This window comes from Diadema setosum, chromosome 8 (genome assembly GCF_964275005.1).
Source record: "Diadema setosum chromosome 8, eeDiaSeto1, whole genome shotgun sequence".
NCBI classification, from domain to species: domain Eukaryota; kingdom Metazoa; phylum Echinodermata; class Echinoidea; order Diadematoida; family Diadematidae; genus Diadema; species Diadema setosum.
Window position 1 is genome coordinate 34020738 of NC_092692.1, and position 17934 is coordinate 34038671.

Consider the following 17934-nt stretch of genomic DNA (forward strand, 5'->3'; position numbering starts at 1 on the left):
TTATTGTTTTGATACCGTTTCGGTTTGGACGTTTTCCGTTCGTCTGTATCGATGGTACTGAATCTATGTAATGGACATTATGATAGCTTCTTGAAATGTTACTGATACTATTATTAAGTGTGTCAGCCTGTTAATAATTGCTTTAGCCGTACAGAGTGAGTTGCTCTTTTCTGCAGAGAGATAAACTACTGAACAGTATTAAATGATCGTCCGAAGCTGCAAGTGAAATTAGGTCATATCTCACCATACAGACAAACTTCGCGCTGTCTCCATGTTTGGGCTCCCTTATCAATTTCTTATGGGGTGTTCACTGAAATATTTTGTTAGTAGGGCCTTCTTCTTACGTTTTACGTGCCTCGAACACATTGATAATTGAAATTGAATGAATATTTTTAGGTCAGCCGAAAATAAGGGACATTTCCTTTCTGGCTGCTGCCTACCATATAGCATACCTGTAAACCTTTGTACGTATGACTGTCAGTCTATTTTGCTATTTTTAGACCACACCCACACATAGTGTTTTTACACTGTTTAACTGATATGTTTGTAATTGTATTCCAATATTCCAATATACATCTCGGAAATGGTTCAAGGTACTTTCATGGAACTAAGTGAAAATGCATGTATTGATTGACAGAGATTGTTTTGGAAATATTAGGGTTAAAGGTCAAACATCAAGTGAAAATGTTAAAATTCATTTTTTTTTCTCATATCTCGGAAATGGTCTAAGGTACAATGTACATTCATGGCACTTAATGAATATTCATATACTGATTGGCAGTGATTGTCTTGGAAACTTTAGGGTCAGCGATCCACGTCAATTCAAAATTTCGTTATTTTTTTGTGTATGCAGTGCCTGAGAGTTTTCCTTTTTGCTTGAATTGTTCTTGTTTTGTGTGAGCCTGCGTGTTATTTTGATTTTGTAATTTTACATTTCTACATTTATGTAATACTGTGTATGTATATTTTTCACTTTTGTAAAATCATTTGTAATTCAGCCTCTGGCTGCGATCAATGATTTGTTGAATAAAGATACCATAAAGATAACAATAATAATAATGATAATAATGATGATGATAATAATAATAATAGTAATAATAATAATAATGATTATTATTATCATTATCATTATAATAGTAATGTTGATGTATGTGTTTTTTTAATATCTTCCTTGCTTTGGTGAAATAAAGAAACTTAAACTTCATTCCATGCATCAACATTCGGGTCTGAGTGGCAATGAATATAGCAAAGTACTTGAAAGAGTTCACACAAGCAAAAAAAAAAAAAAAAAAAAAAAAAAAAAAAAAAAAAAAAAAAAAAGATCTTCACCGCACACCGGGCTTCATCATTACTGCTTAATACAAACCTTATCAATCAGATTCCGAAATTCTTTATGGATATGAAAGTATTATTAGATTTTTTTAAAAAAATCTAAACTATACCTGCATACGGAAATCAAGTAGGTCCCAGGAAACCTTTATCAGTGTTTATTATACGGGTTTCCGAATCTCGTACGGTTGCGATTACGATTTTGAAAGTTTTTGACACACTCTTTTGATCTTATTGAGCTGTTTAAAATGTTGGCTAATTTCGTAAATTTCCACCTGTGTATGTCGAAATTTATGAATAAAAAATGCTTAACTACACCTATGTAGCTTCTCGAAAAACATCAACGACCACATCAAGGAACTCATTTTTCAGAGAGAACATAAGGCTCCAGACCACGCAACGTCTTTCAGCGCGCTTGGCCCACGATCTCTCCATCCAACAAAATACCGACATCAAGTTTCACAATCAATATAAACATCAAGATCAAAAGTGCCTTGACCCTGCAATTGGCTGATCTCATTCACCGTGATCTGAATCAATATTATTATGTTTGACTAAAATGAAATGAATGATATCCCGTTATGTTTCCGTGTTGCCGAGATATTTTCATGCGGGTGAGTAAAATAGTCAAGAGTGGGACGGCACAAAATGTGACTCTGTAACATTGTCTCAATTTCCGCTGACGACAGTATTCTGTCAATTGCAATCCCACGAAAAAAAAAAAATCCCAGTTTACTTTCAATCATGTGCACTCGTATCTGGTTTCCTGTTAGACGTTAGATCTGCCTTCTGAAGTTGAAAGATGTGATTGAATGAAGTATCATTTGCGGTTGTAGAAGCACCAAGGGCGTAAACTTTGAATCATAATATGTACGTAAATTTATAAAATCTAATGTTATATTTGTGACTATCATTTTGGGAAAAATTTGCCTTTTCGCTGAACAACTACACCTTGTGTGAAACGTTGTGAAGGATCACGTCCCTTTCACAAATACACGAAACAAGAGAGGAACTGGAGAGAGAGATAGATAATTTTGACAGAGGGGGATTCACAGTCATAGTGCATCATATCTACTCCAGTTGTTTTTAGAGTGAATTGGGCTTACATACTATTTTTACCGCAATTCCTTTAAAGGGACATTCCAGACGATTTTCATAATTTCACATCATGTAGTACATAAATCGACAACTCCATGTATAGATTTGTGGAATTTACTATGGTTCTTGAGCAGAGAAACAATACTTTGAAAAATCTTAAACAAATTACACTGAACAGGGATGATGACATAGGAGGTTCACATATTTCAGAAATGTAGCAGTGTCATTCCATTACAATACCGTTTGCTTGCGAGTTCACCTGTGTATGATCTATGCATGCCTTCTTCTTTTGTTCTGCTTCCTTGAGCCCCAACTCATGCATTCTTATGGTGACTCTGCCATGTCATCATCCTTGTTCATTGCGATTTATTCTAAATTTTGAAAATATTCTCATTCTTCATCCCAATCATCACAAATTCTGAAACTCTGTCCTCAGTATAACTAATTTATAGTTGCTCAAATCTGAAAATCATCCGGAGGTCTCCTTTAATCGTTTAACTTCTTATTTGCATAAAATGCATCCATTAGTCAAGGGATATGATGCGGTCATACATGACTATCAACGACACTCATACTGAATAGTCGGTGGAAGCGATATTGTGCTCACTTTTCCAACGTTTATCGCTTTCTCCTCGTTCATCTTTGGTGAAATCCTGCGAAATAGATTAACTTGGCTCGAAATATTGTCATTGTTGCTTTCGTTGCTGATGCTGCGAAGTTATTTGTTGTGGTTGCGGTTGTTTGTTATCTCGTTGGATAAAGCTGGTCGTATACAGCTACAGTCTGTAATTTGTGGAGTTTCGCACAAGGTCCAATTTCCGCGTCCGGTTTTTTCACGACGATATTCTGCAGAGCGGCTAGAGTATATAATTTCCTCCACGCCAATTTGCTCTCATCAAGTCGAAAACCACATAGCCATTCCAATAATCAAAATCATTTTACAACTGCCGAGAGAATAACTATTTATGTTCTAGTTGACGTCACTGGGGACGATCTCGCCCTATCTCGCCAACAAATTGCTTCTATTTTGCGCATAGGAAGAAAATAGGGAACGAGACCATATTCGTGAGGCGGATTTGGCAATTTTTAACCTTCACGTAAAGCTGCGTACTGCAGTAAAAAGTAAAGGAAGACGCCAAAAGGGCACTGTCCGATATGGAAAGGGCAGCGTTAAGGTTATTGGTCCTCGATTCGTTTTGGTTGCATGTTAGCAGGGATGTCATCACTGTCGTGTTTCTATCTGATGTGCGAGCCCTTCGTGGAACTATAGCGTTCAGCCACTCTAATGGGAATTACATAGCAAGCAAACAAACAAACAAACAAACTTCAGGGACTTTGTGTACGTGTTTACATCTGTATTTTTATTTTCGATTGTTTTTGTTTGAAAGTAGTCATGACATTGAACATGATCAAGCATTAGGTAAGATATTTCGTCTTTCAAGTTATGATTTCAATACGCACGACCGTAATTATAAAGCATTAATGTGTGAATTGTGACCTTTTGAAAGCATTTCAAGGATCTCCATATCATTCATTACTGAATGAAAATTGACTACAAAATGATTTTGTTATAAACTAATGATAGTTTTGAAAATTGACTAACGTAGATGGGATTTACGATGTCTTTGATGGAATTCAACGTGTACGTCTCATCTTAAAATGCAAACAAAATAATAACTGTGTCATGAAGACACGTACGTGTTTTATTTCAAACAAAGGGGCATGTGATGAGATGTGACAAGAATACAATATCAGAAATCCTTAAAAGTGTAATGTTTTTGTTGTCTTAAAAACCGCACAATCGTACAAAAATGAAATGATTGAACAATACATATCAATCAAAAGGGCACATACAAAAAATGTGACACAATGTGATACGCTACACCAATGCCCTGATATTCAATAGCACTTTTCATCTCGATTTTATCACTAGTTCAACGCTTTTTTTACACAAACCTTCAAGCGTTTTGATTAAGGAAGTATATTCCTTACAAATCCAAGTCTAGCATTACAAGATTTGTGTGACTTGTATTAAGTCTGTTACAGGATACTCCTGGGAAATGTTGTGAGTTTGATACTGTGTAGACCAATAGGTAATTCAAATATGTTTGTGAATTCTTAGCCTCCTTATTCGGTTACTTTTCTCTTTGAACAGCGGGAAAATCAATAATTAATCCATATTCGTTTTTTGAAAGTGCGTTTTTGAATCTTAAAAGAACAACGCGATAAAATAACATCAGGAGGAAAAGAAGGACTGTGACGTTCCCCGACTCCTCTTGGTCAATTTACCATGCCGTTGTGGCAGTGTGTACCGCCGGTGTCAGGAAGGGTGATGTTCGTTATTCCGAAAGTTTGTAAATCAAAAAAAAAAATGAGATAAGTTTCTTTATTCCGAAGATTACCTGATCCGAAAATGAAATAAGGTTCGTTATTCCGAAGGTTCATTAATCGGGGAATGAAATAAGGTTTATTAATCCGAAAACGAAAGGAAGAATCGTACTAACGAACCTTCCTTGCAGCCTTGCATCATTGTTCGTACTAACGAACCTTCGGAATTACGAACCTTTATTTCATTTTCGATTTGACGAGCTTTCGGAATAACGAATTTTAACCGTCAGAAATACCTATCTCCTACGTTTACATTGTAGAAATGTTCTCTCTTTTTCTTTTTTTTTCTTTTTTGATGCATGATGCAAATTAAACATCCGCTTTGATAGTCAAGATAAATACACCTATAAGAGTCTGGTCCACGCATAAACCTAGGGGTGTTGCAAAACAATTACATATACGAATATACCTGTATCTAACTGGCTTTTTGGAAGCAAATCCGTAAATTTTGTTGTAAGCTCTCGATCCCTACTCTGGGTAGACACTACAGCGCATGACTTCATACATACACATAGGTAGATGATGCGCGCACATTCATGCGCACTCAACTGATTCCCCGGGTACGTTTAAAAGGGATGGCGAGTAACCGATCAGTGGGAATCAGTGGGAATGCTGAGGGATGATTGTTCCTATCCTTGTGGGATTCATTTAAGAGTAGGCCCTACATTATATATCTACTGTTGTGTGAAAATTATTTGCTTCAGAACGGTCTCATATTCAAGTAATGTGCAGATTAATGTCCCGTCACTGACCAGGCACGCTAACCTGGAAACATTAAACTGCACATTACTTTAATATGAGACCATTCTGAAGCAAATAATTTTCACACAACAATAGATAAAATATATAATGTACTCTTAAATGAATCCCACAAGGATTGGAACAATCATCCTCCAGCATTCCCACTGATTCTCACTGATCAGTTACTAGCCATCCCCTTTAAAGATTGTGATCGGACCACTCGGAGGAGAACTAAGTAAAATTCAAGTATCGATGGAGACCGAGATGAGGTCCGGAAAGACCGTACAATATAACTTCCCGAGGTGATGACGGGACCTCTGCTCTACGAGTTAGGGAGCCCGTCAACACTGAAATCAAGAAGGTATCTTGCCGAAATGAAGGATCGACACACAAAAATAACCTCCATCAGAAATGAGTTGGCAAATGAGTTTGTTTTACAGCTATCCTGACGGAAAAGGGCGTCCAAGGCAGGTAAGAACCGTTCGCCCGATATGCCGATGATAAGATCTATCGTTGCAATGGTAATTTGATCTCGTTTCCTCACCTTGACTTCTATGATAAACTCGCCGGGGAGTTCGATGAGTAGCCAGGGAAAGATATCTCATGCTGCGACTGATCTTTGCTGCTGAAGTGGGACTGACTGGGGAAGTGTGAAGTCACTCCCCCTATACCGATACAACATGTCTGGCGTACAAGTAGGCCTACCTGAATTAGTGTTGTCGTAAGTGTCTTGCCATGCGATTTACAATCATATACGACTAGTGCAATTAGGTCCTGGCGGCGTAGTTGACCACGTTTTTGGATTGACCGTTCTTCAGGCAATTCTTAATAAACTTTGACGTTTTGCAATATTCAATAAGCCTTCCTTTCACGCTATGAATGCACTGATTATATAACTCTAAAATGTGGTGAAAATGAAACTTTCCGGTATTACCGTGAATAAGACTAGAGCGACAGTCAACCAATTAACAACCACATATTAAATACACACAAATACATTCTAGACCAATCTGTACACATCAAAGCCACCACGGCATGCAGCGACAAAAAAAAAAAAAAAAAGTTCAGCTATACAACATCTAGAAGATTTAACCACGAGATCTTGGTCCCGTTTCATAAAACTTGTTATCAGTGACAACTGCCACATTTCTATTACAAATTTGCTCTCAGCCAATCATATTTAAGGATTTCAGTAGCTTATAACAACTTTGATGACTTGTCACTGATAACAAGGTTTATGAAACGGGACCCTAGAATTGATTAAGTAATACGAGAACTGAATGTAGCATATTGGGTAGGCCTATACATGATAATTATCATACATCTCATGATCTGTACATGAAGCTAGGCGATGATGAGTTAAACGTGAACTGGTATACAACTAAATATGCAAGATGGCACTCTGTAGATCTAAATTAACGAGACTACGTCGAGTGACTGCTGTATATACCAGGCACGCGGGAACGCGATTTTTTCTTGAAGCCACTTGTCAGATTCGTACAATGTCCGTTGACGTCTCTTGAAGTTGAAGTACATTTCATCATTTCATATGATGGGTGGCATTATAGTCGGCCAGTCTTCAGCTGCTTTCACGTCTGCGTAAACATCAGCGAAACTATTCTGAGGGCATGGAAGGTCTTGAGGTCCCTGGCTACTTAACAAAACCACAGGCTCTATACAGCTCCTTAAACACGCGAGATGGCAGATCCGGTGAAGTTTGAAGATGGTTTCCTTGTTTGCTTGGTGTTATTTTGTAACTTTGGTCCAGGCCAAGGCAAAAGTATTGTGGCGCGTCGAAACAAACATCTTCCACGTGCGTATTCTAAAAAGAAAACTAAAATCATCTCAATTCAAAACATGGGCCTATTTCACTTTCAAGACAATAGTGGAAATTAAATCAATTACAGTCCTTCTCATAAATCTCATATCACTATCACGATTGACAAGTTCAAAAAAAAAAAAAAACCAACAACAAACAAACACAGAGCGATTCAATGAAAAACAAATGGCCCCACGAGACTCGAAGCACACTCTGTGTAATACTCGAGCTTGGACTAGACGTTTCTGTCATATGACGTGGAAGATGAAAAACTTCGCCATGAAACATGTAGGGTTACTGTCGCAGATTTTATTCCATACACACGCAAACATAAAATGCCAATGCCAACATCACAGTCGGTCATTAATGCCGCGGATTGCAGTGATAAACGCAAGTGTAGCTGACATACTGTTTTCATTAGTTTTCGTATGGAATTATGGTATGCCGCTAAAACTACACTGCATGTTATTCGACAGGTATTCCCATCGCACTGTCCTCCAAGAATCAGAATGTCATCTGTCTCCCACGGCTGTCGAAACTTCGCGACCTCTAAACTTTGTTTTGATCATAGATTTCCCACCCGCCATCATCGTCTTCCTCTCCGAATGTATTGTCACCATCCATCATTACTTTGACCGGGAATTAACGATATTCCTCCTGTCACATCGCCGGAGACGCTAAATCAATTCTCGGCGAACATGACGAACTTGAGTCGTAAACCGGTAACAGTCCTTGACGTACTATCGCCTCACACGAAGCTCACGAAATCCGATATTTCGTCAAAGAGAGGCAATGTGAACTGCACTAAAAAAAAATGAAAATAAAAAAATAAGCACGAAAAACAGCGGGGCACAACACATACACTGAAAAGATAAGAAATTGTGAGGCCCTTGATAGAAACGTTCAATTGCCAATGTTTCCGCAACATTTTAGATACCTCCATAAATTCTGCTCCTTGTTATAAAGTTTTTTTTTTCCTATGAGCATCGATGATTGGAGAATTCAGCTTTACAGTTCATGTTCTTTTTTAATCGTGTGAGAGTATACCTCTCCTTCAGATGTTTAGCAATCACTGCATACCGTTATGGGAAGGTATCTGGTAATTACCTTTAAACCTATACACTTTTAATGTGTGATTCCAAACCATGTGTAAGCCAATAATGATTCATTCATTCATTTTATTTCAGCACGGCACGAGCTTCAGCCATGGCTGTACTTCTACAGCATAATCAAAAAGAACATACAAAATCATTGATTGATAACCTTGTATTCTTTGGCCAAATTTCGTAGAAAAAAAAATCACCTCTTTGTTCGCTTGATTTAAATGTTTGAGGAATATCACTTAAACAGCTAGCATTGATAAATCCTTGCGCACTCGTGAGTCTCGAGGATTACGTAAGAATTATGTCGGTAAGTTATCAGTGGGGCAGCTAGTACATGTTCTTATTGGACTTCGATCATGATTGTATGATCATGAGTATGCACCTTTAATCTGCATTTCTTTTTCATTCATCTATTTTCTTGTCTGAAAATCGTCACATACGATATCTAAATTTTGGGTAGATCTTACGAGTTACGATTTAAGGCAAATATTACGTAAACTTACACAATATATGTCGTAAATACGTAATGCTGTGTGAAATAGAATGTTTGTAAGCATGCAGCATCAGCCCACTGAATGAAGAAAAAAAAAACACTAACCAAGGTAAAAACTCTTAAAGATCCTTTTTAATCCCCCCCCCCAAAAAAAAAAAATAAATAAAAGTCAGTGATATACTCTTAATACTTTAAACTATGAACAAACAAAAAAAAGTAGTAATTGCTGAGTGAAAAAGAACCGTTTCAGCCTTGTTATAATGTTTTTGTCATACAATGTATTTCGCTTTCTGAAAAGTATCTGCATGCCTTTACGAAATGATTGGTGTTTTTCTAGCTTTTCTACATCTCGTATCTGCCATCGCTCAATAACCTGTTTGTGGATTTTCATGCTCGATTCCTGTCATGTATAGCGGACTGACAAGTTAATGACATATCACTCCCAATATGTGATGACCTGATGTGTCTATCTCCTTAGGACGGGTGCCCCCTTCAAATGACATCACGCAACCGTCATAGATTCAAAGAATTATGTCAGAGTTAATAATCTTCATATTCCTGAGCTTAAGCCCCTGTAATTGGCATTCATTATGATTGACAATTGTAATCCTTGAACGTTTAATTGGCCATTTGATTGTCACATCAATGGAAACATTTCAACTTCGGATCCGCTGGCTGCGCGCCCGCACAGAAGTCACCTAGTAATAGACCGAATTGGGAAATTCCTGGAGATTAGATATGATTTGTAACAAGGAATCGATACCTTAATTACATCTTTCCACACAGGGGCGTTTCGTCTTTAGCATAAAGCATTATCTTATTCTGTTTTGGAGGCACTGTTGGCAATTTCAAAGGTTACTCGCAGTCTTCTTTGATGTTGAGATGAACTTACAAATTAAAACAATGACAAAATGGTCATCTGTGGCCCGTTGCATAAAAGTTACTTTGCCATCCAATAGTAACTTCCATGGAATTCTTGATTTTGATTTGCTGTTGAGTATTGTTGCCATGGTAATTACCATTGGATGGCAAAGTTACCATAATTGTAACTTTTATGCAACAGGCTCCTGATGTAACAAAATGTTCCACTCTTTTCTAGGATTAGCAAATGCTTGATATAAATCATTATCCTTTTAATCTGCAATCATCTAACAAAAACTTTATAGATAAGCAGGGAGGTGGAAGAGAGACAACCTTTTACCAATCGAAACCATGCCCTGTGTTAATGCAGCAGTGTGACTTGGACGTTGAATATTCAAAGCCTGGACTGGAGGCGAATCTCAGCCCCATATTGGGCCCAACGCAGGAAAAAAAAAAACATCCAAGCTTTCACAAATCACGTGTTTTTGCAGCTGACCTATAACCCTCAATTTTGTGTGTGATACCTTTGTCATCAAGGTATTCAGCGGGACGATAATGGAGTAACACATCAGAGCCAAGAAAGTAAATAACTCTTTGATTCTGTTGTGATACACACACCTCTTCCAGCGGTGATTTGAATATAACGCATTTTCATACAATATTTGTTTGCGTCTGAATAAAAACCTAAGTTTTAGTTCACAAAATGATGCAAATCATTTTTGTCAATTGTAATAGAAGGGATCTTTATGGCGACTGTTTATGGAACGAATTCTTTTGATTTCGATGCTTCGGCGTTTATTGAAGGTATACGTTGTCTCTTTGTGGATTTTTTTTTTCATAGGTACGTGCACCTAATCATGCGTGTTCTTGTTTCTGTTTGTGAAACGTTTTGGTCCCGTATGTTCTTTCATATTTTGTCGGTGATTATTTATTGCTAGGTTAGAAAAAATATTGTGGCAACGCATCGGCTAATAAATGTTTAAGAGACGGGTAGTGTACTTTCACCGCATCAATTAGCAATTCTTCTCCAATACCAGGTAATTCCCGTGATCCTACTTGGGTAGCACACCCGCTCTCTCGGTGGTCGTAGGAGGTTTTTGGGTGTCTGAGCAGGAATTCCCGAAAACAAAGAGAACTGCACGGTTCCCTCCGCTCACCTTTGGGGCGTGACGGGACGTCCTCTGCAGTCGGATATTGGCACATTAAAGGGAACGCAAACCCAAAAAGCAATGTGGATTGAGTGAAAGCAGCAACATTAATAGAACACATCAGTGAAAGTATGAAGAAAATTGGACAGTCGATGCAAAAGTTATGAATTGTTAAAGTTTTGGTGTTGGAACCGCTGGATGAGGAGACTACGAGAGGTTATGACGTATGAGTGTGACAACAATACAAAGAAAATATAAAGGAAATCATCAACAAAAATTCACTTGTCTAGCAATATGACACAGCACTTGACTAACCGCTTTCAGAAAGCAGGGGGAATAATTGCTACCCTTAATTATGTCAGTATCAAGTTCATGGAATTTATAATTTTCGTGAAAAATGAATTTTTGTGGAATTTTCTTTATATTTTCTATATATTGTTGTCCACTCATACGTCATAACCTCTAGTAGTCTCCTCATCCAGCGGTTCCAACACCAAAAGTTTAAAAATTCATAACTTTTGCATCGATTGTCCGATTTTCTTCAAACTTTCACTGATGTGTTCTACTAATGTTGCTGCTTTCACTCAATCCACATTGCTCTTTGGGTTTGCGTTCCCTTTAAAGTTTGTGACTGACGACGAGAAAACGCGCGGTCATAGGCACTCCCAATCCAGCCACTCAGACCCACTGGAACATTGAAGATAACAACGTCAACAAAAAGTATTCCCATGTTCACCGAAAGGCCATTACTACGGAAAGGAAAAGTATATTATTGAAATTGCCATGCACATAAAATGATCACCTCAACCCAACAGCTGGTAGAAAGTGACAATACTTAAGGGGGCATATTTTTTAATCACATTACTGATTGAAAATCATCAGCTACCAAAGCGTTGGCTGTAACGATTGGTCAAGAATGCAGAAGATAAGAAGGCGTGAACATTATCTGGCGTAGGTCCTTTGCGTCCTACATATACGCCAAAATCTCAACGATGTGCGATGTGTGTATCATGCATTATCTGTTGTATAGTTTGCTCCCATGTATGCCACACCTTGAAGGGGAATCAACGTCGTTGTCCTTAAGGTTGTTTGAAATAAGATAGTGATCTATCATTGGTGAAGTTATGAAGAAAATGAAAATCACTGCCCTTAGATTGAAGGTTGACAAGGAAAATTTTGCGGATAAAGCGACTGGCGGGAAATACACGTGTGTTTTTCCAAGGTGACCAATCTGTCTTAAATTCGGATGATCAAATTATTTAGCATTCGACATATTTCTCAAAACTCTTTCAGCGGAAAGCTGTTTGATATCACAAGAGGTTGTTTTCTCCCGGGTAACTCAAGTTATCATAAATTATTATAGATTGAATAAATCTGTTGGCATTGTAGCCGTAACTTGAAGTTGTAACTCGAAGGTAAAATACAAATTGTATCGCAATGAAATCAGCCAGTGGCGATGAGAAGATTTCTGTGGAAATGTCAGCAGTTTAAAACTAAGAATGGAAGACAACGTTGATTTTTTTTTTTTCGGGCGTAGTTCAGTACAGCTGCAACTCTTGATAGGCATAGGCCTAACTTAAAGGGATAATACAGTATTGGTGGAGATGAGAATTGGGCTTTTAACTTTTTGCGAAATACCAAGAAAACCATTTTAAGAGGAATTCAAAGTTTATTTGATAAAAATTGGGTTTGAAATGACTGAAACATCCAAAAACAAAGTAAAACAAAACGATCGTAATAAAGTGTGGGTCCCACACTTTATTACAATCGCTCTTTTTTGGATATCTCAGCCATTTCAAAACCAATTTTCATCAAATAAACGTTGAATTTGTCATAGAATTACATGCTCTTTCATATTTTCATAAGAGGTTTCTCATTATCTCACAAAAAAAAAAAAATGTTAGAAACCTGAATTTAGGTCTCAACCAAAACTATACGATCCCTTTAAGTATCAACATACTTCGTTCCTGGTATTCGAAGCATCACGTAACTTCGTCGTTATTTCTCCTCCAGCACATCCTGCTCCATCCTTGTCTTACTCTTCATGTTTCTATGTTGTCGTACTCTCACCTTTCTTTGAATATAGCCTTTCCTTTCTTCTTCTTCATTTCCTTTTTTTTTTCTTTCTTTATTCCTCTGTTTTCCTTTACCAATAACTTTCTTTTCGTTTGTGTTATAATGTAAGTACACCTATTTTGTTGAAATAGCAACGACGAAGATACCCTCTACGAGTTTCCGTTTCCCGATATGCGTTTCCTTATTTTATTTTCCTCTCTCTCGCACTGCCACTGGTGCCGTACGCCCCGCAAATCGTCATTGTCCTGTTTAGTATTGCGTGCCCATGACTGTGTTTGTGATGTTGTTTGCTCGGTTGTGTTGATGTTTTCGTTCCTGTTTATAATGCTATACCACTGTACACCAGTTTCTCTCTTTTTTATACTCAAGACTGATTTTTAGAAAAGTAGCTTCTTTTACCTCTTTCGAGATGAACGGAGCCACAGTCTCCATGTAAATTCAGGAAAGTTTACAACGTTAACAATATTTAAGATGAGGAAAATGAGGAGTACCAGACGTCATATTCACGTTACCATAACAACTGTGATATTTTATGATGCCCAGAGGACCCCATATCTACTAGCGCAGAAAGGTCATAAGTCTCTCCTTCTACAAGTACTTGGTTTCCCTGAGAGTTCGCCGAAGTATATTGCTCAAAATTACAAGTTCTTACCAAGCAAGTTTATTTTACTTCTATGTTTTATTTTCCAACAACGTTCTCTTTCACAGGCGTGAAGAATATGCGTTCAAACCAAAATCGACTGCCACGGTATTCGGCAAGCTTATATCAGACATGCATAACTCATGTGCCAGTTTTGTCAGATCAGTTACATCTATCACACAGCACTGTACTTCTAACCATTCATGACGGTAATAATCTTATCACGATGCCTATGTTTGGCATCAATTATCTTTGATGATTTGCATTACATAATTAAAGTGAAACATTTACTAACTAGAGAAGCACTCTGAGAGCGCAGACCTCCGCCAAGCATGCAGCTCATTTTCCACCACTAATCTTGTTCTTCCATTAGAGATATCAGTGATTTCCACCCATACGTACTTATAGCATTGTGTGCTGAAAGTCGCCCGATTTCCCAACATAGAAGCCTTTGTTACGTCATAAACCCTCAGCTGCACCGCGCGCCTCGCCTTAGCAGAAACTAGAGCACGCAATTTAGTGCGCGCATGCAAACCTCAAATACGCGCAGCCTGAACTGCCAAGTTCATTGACCCTACCTGTCAAAATATCAAAAATCCTTCATAAATTCCCCCAAAATTTTCGGATTACTACCAAAAGTTAATCGTTTGTTACCTGTGTCATTCTCAACCTTTCCTGCAAGTTTCATCCCAATCCGTTAAAGGTGCATGGTCCCGGTGTTTTAGTCAAATGCGTACGCGGGCGCACTGCGCAAATTTCCTATAGAGACTTACGCTATCGACTCCTCTTTAGCGCTTACGCTTTGGCCCACTTCCCCGAGTCCGAAGAAGTCCGATCCAGTGTAGTCAGTGGTCCGATCACAGTTCGGCTCATGATTCGGCTGAGGGGGATGACAGCTTTAGCAAACTTCTTTTGTGATGTCATAATAACAAACACATATGCACGCACCCTGGCATTATTACAGACTGCGCGATGCGCAGAGAAGACAACGAAGGCAACGTTACTTAGCAACACCTACGCACTTTACTCTTGATGACAGCTCAACTTCGGTAATCTTCGTATCAAGCTAACGGTGATCGGCAGTATCATCAACAGCGCTCTCTACACTACCGGGACTATGCCCCTTTAACTACTTTTTGAGTTATTTTGCACACAGACAAACTAACTAACTAACTAACGAACAAACAAACAAACCAACGGTAACGAAAACGTAACCTCCTGCCTTGGCGGAGGTAACTAGAAAAGCACTCTGAGAGCGCAGACCTTCGCCAAGCATGCAGCTCGTTTCCACCACTGATCTTGTTCTTGTGGATATCTCTACATAGAGATATCAGTGATTTCCACCCATACGTACTTATATTGTGTGCTGGAAGTCGCCTGATTTCCCAATATAGAAGCCTTTGTTACGTCATAAACCCTCAGCTGCACGGCGCGCCTCTAGCAGAACTAGAGCACGCACTGGCACTCTAGTGCGCGCATGCAAACCTCAAATACGCGCAGCCTGAACTCCCAAGTTCATTGACCCTACCTGCCAAAATATCAAAAATCCTTCATAAATTTCCCAAAATTCTCGGATTACCACCAAAACAAATCGTTTGTTACTTGTGTCATTCTCAACCTTTCCTGCAAGTTTCATCCCAATCCGTTAACTACTTTTTGAGTTATTTTGCACACGGACAAACTAACTAACGAACACACAAACACACAAACCAACGGTAACGAAAACATAACCTCCTCCCTTGGCGGAGGTAATGATTGGAAGATGACTGGAGAGTAATTCCTCTGCTTTCATCGGTTTATATAATAGCAATGAGTGTGCGAAACGCCTGAACTTTCCACTGAGTTCGGTCACTGCAATGATATGCAGTAGATACCTGTGATGTAATTAGACCTACTCTAATCCATCAGGATATGGGCGCCGCCTTCCGACACGATCAAGTTATGCCATTAAATCTTTAGTAGACGCAGTCTCCTATCACTGCAATTTTCCATGTTTCCCGCCAATATTTTCAAACAGGAAGAGGCGCATGGTTGCCCATAGATACAGTTACTCGTGATCTCCCTCTCCCACCCCCTCTCTCTTTTCCTGGTTTCCTTATATTTCTGTTCATCTGGACTATTCTATCTTGGATTCACCATGTTTATGTAATCTTCCCTTCCAATCCTCAACATTTCTGAAATTGGGAAAGCAACCGCTAAGTTTTGAAGGCATTGCAATTCTAACTGACTAAAAGAACACATAAACTGCTGAAGTCATCATGCCAGCAAGCGTGTAAAAGTACTGGAAACATTATGTTAACGAATCAATATACCCTCATACTCGTACCGTCAAGAAACTGATGCTTTATTTCCCTTGATCTGTGCGTCCATACACTTCAAGTATTGTAATTGCGTTTCCGCATTTATTCAATAGGCGAACGGATGTGTTTTCATGGCCGCAACCCGTGCGATGCAGTTACGAGCTCCGCACCATACGGTATACGCCATGCTCATGGTGCGTATTAAACCGGGCGAGGTCGCTGCGTTACGAGATTAACTTGACCTTCGTCACGCTGGATGGGTCGCTATTAAAACTGACACTAGCACGTTTCCGATGGGGCGTGGTAATAGGGTACGCGAACAAATTGGAAACTGATTTGAAATGGCGTTTGAAACATTTTGAGGCTAAATATAGATAAACAGAAAAGAAACGATAAAGAAACGGAAAACATTCGTGAAAATGTGGGGAGAATTCCGTGAATCACATGCGAGCATCATTCATTGTTTAGAGTCTCGTACTTCCGGGCTTCTACAACCAAATTTGAAAGGTAATGTCGAAAAACGACCTTACAAGGAGTGCCGAGTCCAATCATTTTACGTAATTTCCACTGTGCGGTTTTTTTTAATATGACCACCATCGCAATGTCAGGCTTTCACTCTTTGGTGAGCTAGTGACCGCGAAATAGACTACAGGATTAGTACTTATCATTGCCTCTGTTTTTTTTTAAAGGAAGAAAAATAATGTCACCATTAAGAACAAAGAAACCAACGAAACGACTCTCAAATTCATGAAAACAAATTTCCGAAATTCATCCGTAATTGGACTGTGAAGAAAGTATTGACATGATAGTGGGGTTGAGAAATTTCGAAGGTGATAAAAAGTAGCTTATTTTAATTTCACATTTCCATTAATCACTTAATCCCTCTTGTGCCAGGAACTGTGGACAGTGTGTACAATGCTATGTAGTTTTCTGTACTAATCGGCACTCAAGGATTAAAGAGTGTTAAGAAGGCAATTATTTCATTGATGGTTAAAGATGGAAAAAAATCCTAACATACATTGTATTACTGTTAGTGGAAAAATGAGCAAAGAGAATGGGATTCTATCGGGATTCAAACCCGAGTCCTCCGGATTGTTAGCCCGGTGCTCTACCGACTGAGCTATAGAAAGCCCTAGTTCAGTCTACGTCCCAGAAATCCTAAATTCTCAATGCTCGGATGGTCAGAAGCTGTATATCAGTGTGTTTGTGTGTGACACACACGCACACGCTTAAACCTGACATAAACCCGAAGGATAATTCAACTTGGGGATAAATGCGAGTGATCACCGACACCGAAGTGATGCAGCTTTTTGAGTATGTAACAAACGCAAACAGACATGACAGAAGGAAACTGACCAGAAAAGACTATTCTTTTCTGGTCAGTTTCCTTCTGTTTGCGTTTATTACTGTTAGGTTAGACAGTTAGATGCAAGGAATTTTCACACTATAGTATAACATTTAGTGTAATACCAAGAAACTCTGCCATAGTTATGATAGTTCTCCATTTTGATGGGATCGTGAGGACCAAGGTACAGGAATGAGCCGCTGTAATTTGAGACATACCGAAATACCTGCCGGAATAGGGGACCCAGCTGTCTTCGCTTTTCTGGTTGTCATTGAACGCATCAAAGTCCTAATAGGAATTCGATGATTACCGAATCAGTCAATCGTAAAACTGAGCAGAACCAACATCAATATTCCTTTTCAAAATAAGTCTGTTCTTCGAATATCTTCAAACAGCAAAACATAGACATTTATTCCCGCCTTTCAGTTCAGTGGACCGTCACGTATAGAGAATAGTTTCATCTTGTTAATTGGGGGCAATTCCGTTCCTATTCAGCAGCATTACCCGTATTGCTTTTGACTCTAAATGCGGTGTCACAGAGTGCTTTTCTGCCATAAAGAAATGCTCTTCGTAGGAGACTTTTGTCTGTCATC

At 38.7% G+C, this 17934-nt stretch overlaps 1 non-coding gene across 1 annotated transcript; it reads right to left on the reverse strand.

Annotated features, from left to right (window-relative positions):
• Positions 1-17053: 17053 nt before the first annotated feature.
• Positions 17054-17128, reverse strand: Trnav-aac (transfer RNA valine (anticodon AAC)). The gene has a single exon. It is a non-coding gene; the product is annotated as a tRNA-Val (tRNA).
• Positions 17129-17934: the final 806 nt, after the last annotated feature.